The sequence below is a fragment of the Typopeltis vanoorti genome, chromosome 3 (genome assembly GCF_054136105.1).
Source record: "Typopeltis vanoorti isolate ZY-2024b chromosome 3, IOZ_Tvanoo_1.0, whole genome shotgun sequence".
NCBI lineage: Eukaryota > Metazoa > Arthropoda > Arachnida > Uropygi > Thelyphonidae > Typopeltis > Typopeltis vanoorti.
Window position 1 is genome coordinate 41013364 of NC_143551.1, and position 6487 is coordinate 41019850.

Here is a 6487-nt window from a genome sequence, read left to right on the forward strand (position 1 = left end):
GTCTTCTCTATTTTAGTAACATGTCCCCGAAATTTTAGGTCCTTGTCTACAATCACTCCCAGATCTCTCATTTCCTCTACCTCTTCCAAGATATTCGCGCCGATTGTGTACTTTACATCCCATCTCTGTTTCCCAAATTACAAAACCTTACACTTTGAAACATTGAATTGACATCCCCACTAATTTACCCATTCAGACAGTGTATTCAAGTCCTCTTGCAAAGCTACAGCATCCACACTACTCCTGATCGCTCTGCCCAACTTTGCATCATCTGCAAACAATTGCACATCACCATTCAGACCTCTCCAGGTATCATTTACATAAAAATTAAACAGAAATGGACCCGAAATAGAGTAGTTGTGTAGGTAATAAATACTCTATTTCTATTTTCAGTGTTGTTAACTATGCCAGTTGTTCTTAACCTTTTAGTAGTTGCGGGCCCCTAGTTTGTAGTAATATAATAATAATAATAATAATTAAACTTTTCTTTAAAAAATAGTGGTTTAAATTACTGAATATAATATAAAAAAATCAGAAAACAGTAATCAACTTTACTTAAATGCAATTTAATGAGACCTCTATTACTGAACACTCTCTACTCATTTGTCTATTCTTGCTTTCATTGTGTTACTCAATGCTATTGGCGTGCAGGAGTCTATTCGGAGCCGATTTCGTTGTTGCGTTTTAATATTTACCTTGTGGAAAATCCCTTTTCACACAAATATGTAGTAACAAAAGGCAAGAAATTTTGAATAGCAATGGTAAACAGGTGCGGGTATTCCCTCCGGATATGTATCCAAAACAGGACGAAACGTTTCTTCTTGAAAACGGAGATAGACTTAAATCCTTTGTCAATTCCAATGGTGTGTCATCGTCCGTTGGTAATAAATTTGTATTTTCGCAGTAATCTATCTCAAAATCTATCTCAGACAATAAATATGAACTGCTAGGATTAGTTACCACGAGCTGGCACACTTGTCAACCATCTCTTCACTGGATGCCATTCATAATTACTGAGAGCCTTGGCTTGGACCAGCTATCTCTGATTGCTACCAGTGGATAATGAACGCCCTTCTCACTCTCCAAAAGTTAAATAGGGTGAACAAATTTGCTACTTCCTATAACGGAATAAAATGCGTTAGTAGGTTATATATATATACAGGGTGTCCCAAAATTCACGCAAGATTTAAATTTATCGCCATTTGTGCGGTAAAGTGTTGCCAACGAGAAAAAAAAGACAGCGCGACAGCTGACAGTTCAGGGTTATTAAAAATGGAGCACACACAGCGAAGATAGTTCGTTGAATAGATTATGGAACAACAACAAGTGGATGCTTATTTTTCGAACAAAATCATCCTCAGCGATGAGGCTCATTTTCATCCTGATGGCTTCGTTAATCGACAAAATTGTCGCATTTGGGGTTCAGAAAATACACGAGTAATTGTTGAGAAACAAATGCATCCACAACGTGTCACGGTTTGGTGCGGATTTTGGGCTGGAGGCATCATCGGTCCATTCTTCTTCCAAAATGCGGCTGGTAAGGCAATAACAGTTAATGGTACTCGCTATCGCGACATGATAATCCAGTTTTTTGTGCCTAAATTGCAAGATATGGATGTGGACGACATGTGGTTTCAACAAGACGGTGCCACATGCCATACAGCCCGAGAAACAATTCAATTACTGCGTGAGTCATTTCCTGGAGCACACACAGCGAAGATAGTTCGTTGAATAGATTATGGAACAACAACAAGTGGATGCTTATTTTTCGAACAAAATCATCCTCAGCGATGAGGCTCATTTTCATCCTGATGGCTTCGTTAATCGACAAAATTGTCGCATTTGGGGTTCAGAAAATACACGAGTAATTGTTGAGAAACAAATGCATCCACAACGTGTCACGGTTTGGTGCGGATTTTGGGCTGGAGGCATCATCGGTCCATTCTTCTTCCAAAATGCGGCTGGTAAGGCAATAACAGTTAATGGTACTCGCTATCGCGACATGATAATCCAGTTTTTTGTGCCTAAATTGCAAGATATGGATGTGGACGACATGTGGTTTCAACAAGACGGTGCCACATGCCATACAGCCCGAGAAACAATTCAATTACTGCGTGAGTCATTTCCTGGTCGTGTAATTTCCCGTTTTGGTGATCAGAATTGGCCACCCAGATCATGTGACTTAACGCCGTTGGACTTTTTTCTTTGGGGTTTTTTGAAGTCTAAGATTTATACCAACAAGCCCACGACCACCCACGCCTTGAAGGAGGAAATTGAGTGCTGTATCAACGAAATTGCCACATTTATGTAAAACGGTCATGGAAAATTTCTACAAAAGAGTGCGTATGTGCCAGCAAAGCCGTGGAGGCCATTTACCCGATATGCTATTCCATGTATAACCCTATACTGTATACTTTATGAATCAATAAGAAATTACAATTTTTAATTAAAACCTGTGTTTTCTATCAAAATTACTTCTTGCGTGAATTTTGGGACACCCTGTATATAGCTGAAATAGCTGGAATACCCGAAAAAAAAAGTACAAAAAGATTCCACTAGTGAGCCACCTTTAGAGTCTTTCTACTAGCAGTCTATAATAAGAGATGTGTTGTAATAGATTACAAAAGTAACAAGTTTTACAACACTGCAACAACAATATTTTCTACAAAAGTGTGTGTGTGTGTGTGTGTGTATATATATATATATATTTTTTTTTTTTTTTCTTCTTCTAATCTAGTCTAATCTAGTTCTTCTTCTCTTCTAGTCTATTACAACACATCTCTTATTATAGACTGCTAGAAGAAAGACTGCTATAGGTGGCTCACTAGAGGAATCCTTTTCTACTTTTTTTTCAGCTACTTCAGAATAAGTCGATCTGCAGCATTACAGTCGTTTTTATGTTTTGGTTTCTTTTCTTTATTTCTGCCATAGACTCCATTTTTTTTAATCCCTGCATTAAAAAAAAAAAATCGACAAAAACACATTCTTTTAGCCAGCACTACGAGCGTTAGGTTTAGGATCACGATATGACTTCAGTTATCTCTCTGCCAGATGTCTAAGATCAACAGAGATAGGTTCAGCTTCAGCTGAGGGCTAACGACTGAGATCAACTTTCTTTTATTTCTAAAACTTATTTAAGGCTGAAAAAAAAAACTAGCCAATTCTTATGGGAAATAAAAAAAATACTGATCGAGATTTTGGGGGAGGATTATAAAAACTTTTTGGAAAGGTCAGTCAAAAAAGTATTAAATTGAAAATGCCAAAATATTATCACCATCATCAGGTATTTATGTATGAATAGGGAAATATATACAGAAATATGCACATCACAACAACCCATGGAGATAAGGTCTATTAAACGAAAGTAACTAATCCAAGTTGCTATGTTATGGTAAATATTATGTTAAATGCTGTTAGCGATTTTCTGTGTTGTAGGAAGTAAGTTAATATTCTGGTTATTAGATTGAACTTTTGGGTATTGATATTTTCATTCATTCTCTCCATTGTGAAGGATGTATGTAGCTATATACTACTGATAGTGTTCTTGGAAAGGAGTCAATGGACACCATAGTGTGAGGAACAAACAACTATGTTGCCCACCGTAATAATAAGATGTAGTACCTCCTTTCTCTGAGGTGACTGCAGCTATCCTATGGGCATAGTTTTCACAAGCGTATGATTGCGATGAATAGGAATTTTCGACCATTCTTCCTGTAGCCATGTGATGAAATCCTGGACAGTTGTGGGACGAACGTCGCTTCATTTCATCCAACCCTTCAGTTCATCCCACAGATGTTCAATAGGAATGAGATCAGGACTCTGTGTGGTGATGTCAATGTCCACAAAAACGCAACGTTACAGCAGCAGCCATATGACACAATAGTCAGTTCCACAGAAATTCCACAAAGTAGAAATCATTGCATTGTCCGGATGTTCAGATACCTGAAGGAGTTCAATGTTCGTGGCACCACAAACAGACGTCGCATCCCCAACCAGGAAAAACAGGACATCCCATCACACCACCACATTCGAATTTAATAGTTGGGTTACGTACTCTGATATGAGATGTTCACCAGGTATCCCCTACACCCATACCCATCCATCTTCTTTGCGGAGGGTGTACCGTGAATCTTCGCACCATAACACAGCTTTCCAAGCTTTCGCGTCCCACTGTACAGGCTCTTTGCACCAACAACGCTGCATGTTCACTCCGGTAATGTATGCTTGCACATTGAGGTCCTACCATGAAAACGCATGTTGTGAGTCTGGGTTCTGATATTTTTGTACAGAAATATGTGTTCTAGTTGTGTTCTAGTCGATGCCCAGAACTCCACACATGTTGAATATTATCCTTCGTAGCATCGTACGGTCCCGTTCAGTGAGTGTGATGGGTCGTTCAATGCAGGTGGCACATTCATCTCGGTATGATATCACTGATTATTGACTTAGAATGGCTTAATTTTTTAACAATTTGCTGAACAGATAAGCTTCGAACATGGAACCCTATCACGACTTAAACTCCATCCGTTTCTTTCTCGAAGCCATTTCACCCCAACACAGTTGTACTAAATCGGAAGCATCATATGTCTACAATTTTTACAGGCTACAAACACCTTTTTAAAAGTTCCATCCCCTAGGACGGTAGATTCCCCTAATCAGGTGTTTTAGCATATACAGCCAGCAAACCACTCATCTACTGTATTCCCTAATGGCAAGTATTTACTCGTATACCTGTAAATCTGAGGTGATCATGGGCTAGTTTTATGGGACGAAAACTCGAGTTTCCGGGAGGTAAAAACGTCACCTCTATATGAGACCGTCTAACTCGTTATGTGCAGCTCCAGACTGAGCAAATTTTTGAGTGTGTGCAAGATTTTTTTTCCGCCTTCAGTTTCATATTTATATTATTTATTAATATATCAAATTTTTTATATTAAATTATTAAATAAAAATTTCCGATTAATTTTGTTTTTTAAATATAAATATTCTATTCATAAGAGAATCAAATGTTCTCAATGAAATTGGATATAAATGTTTGTCCCAGGGATTATCAAAATAAAAATAATTATTTGGAGCTTATATAATTAGAATAATTATATTTTATCTTCATATATATCTATCTATAAATTTAAGATTTTTGAAATATATGATATATCAAATTTAATTAATTTTTCTACCACAGTATAATTGTAAGAAATCTTTGTAAGTTTTCCGCCCTGTTACTTTTCTGCCTGCGGCATTCGTCCATTTCGCCTCTGCCTCGAGCCGGGCCTGATTATGTGATTAGTCGTTCTGACCAGGTAAACGTTGCGTACGCCATAGACGAAATTCAAATACTGGTCGTTTCAGTTAGAGGACTCATCTGCATCCACTTCACTACTGCTCTGTAGTGAAGTTCGCATGAATTATTCAACAGCTTTTCGAAGTAGCTCTTCCACACTGAAAGTTAATTTTTATCTTCACGCATCTTTACTTTTTTCCCCTTTTATTCTTTGTTTATTGGGTTTTTCTTTCGTTTGTGCGTAAGGAATTATAAGAAATTAGTTACATGTCACATTTATCTGATTTTCTGGGCATTTTGATATGGTTCCAATTTCTGACAGATAGCCTAAATGTGGCCTCCCTTGTCGTTATATACTATGTTATATACTTATATTACATAAGTATATAACATATATAAGTAACTTATATAAGTTAAGTGTAGTTAGCAAGGGTGCTAGAACTAGGTTTTGTTTTGTTGGGAGAGTAGTGAACGAGTGGAATAGATCGCCAGAGTCTGTTGTGGGTGTCATGGCTCTGAATGAGTTCAAAGCAAAGATATATGATAGATCTAATGACGGATACTACACAAATGTTAGATAGTTCTTGGCATGATGTTTAGGGCCTCCCTCCATGAGTCTAAGGACTCCTTAGAGTTGCCCATAATAATAATAATAATAATAATAATAATAATAATAATAATAATAATATACGTTATATACTTTATTGACCATTTTGTTTTTTTAGATGAATATGTACACGCTCTTTGTACACTGTGCATCCCTGATACCTCTGTTGCTGCTTAATGCCATTATATTTCTTTATCACTTCTTTAGTGGTTTGTGTTCTTGGTGATGAAAAGTTTTGCTGCTGGTTCAAGTTCAGGCCTGTGTAGCTCAGTGGAAGTGACGTTTGCGTCCTCTGCGCTTGGTCGCTCAAAGTTAGACTTAAGTTCAAGTCTAGTCGCCGACTGGAGGAACTTTTTCTAAGTCTTTCTTCGACCAGTTCCCCAGTTAGTCGATTTCTGGCACAGGCAAGTGAATTTTTCTTCCAGGAAACTCGGGTTTTTTCTGCCCTAAACTCAAGAAAATCGACCGTAGTACTCACATTATTTCAGACAGTAACATATCTTGTTAAGGTTAGGTATACCAAGAGATGACAGCACTTGTTTGCCAGCCTCTTCATTGGTGGCTGCTATAATAATTAATAGACATGGGCCAGTTATCTC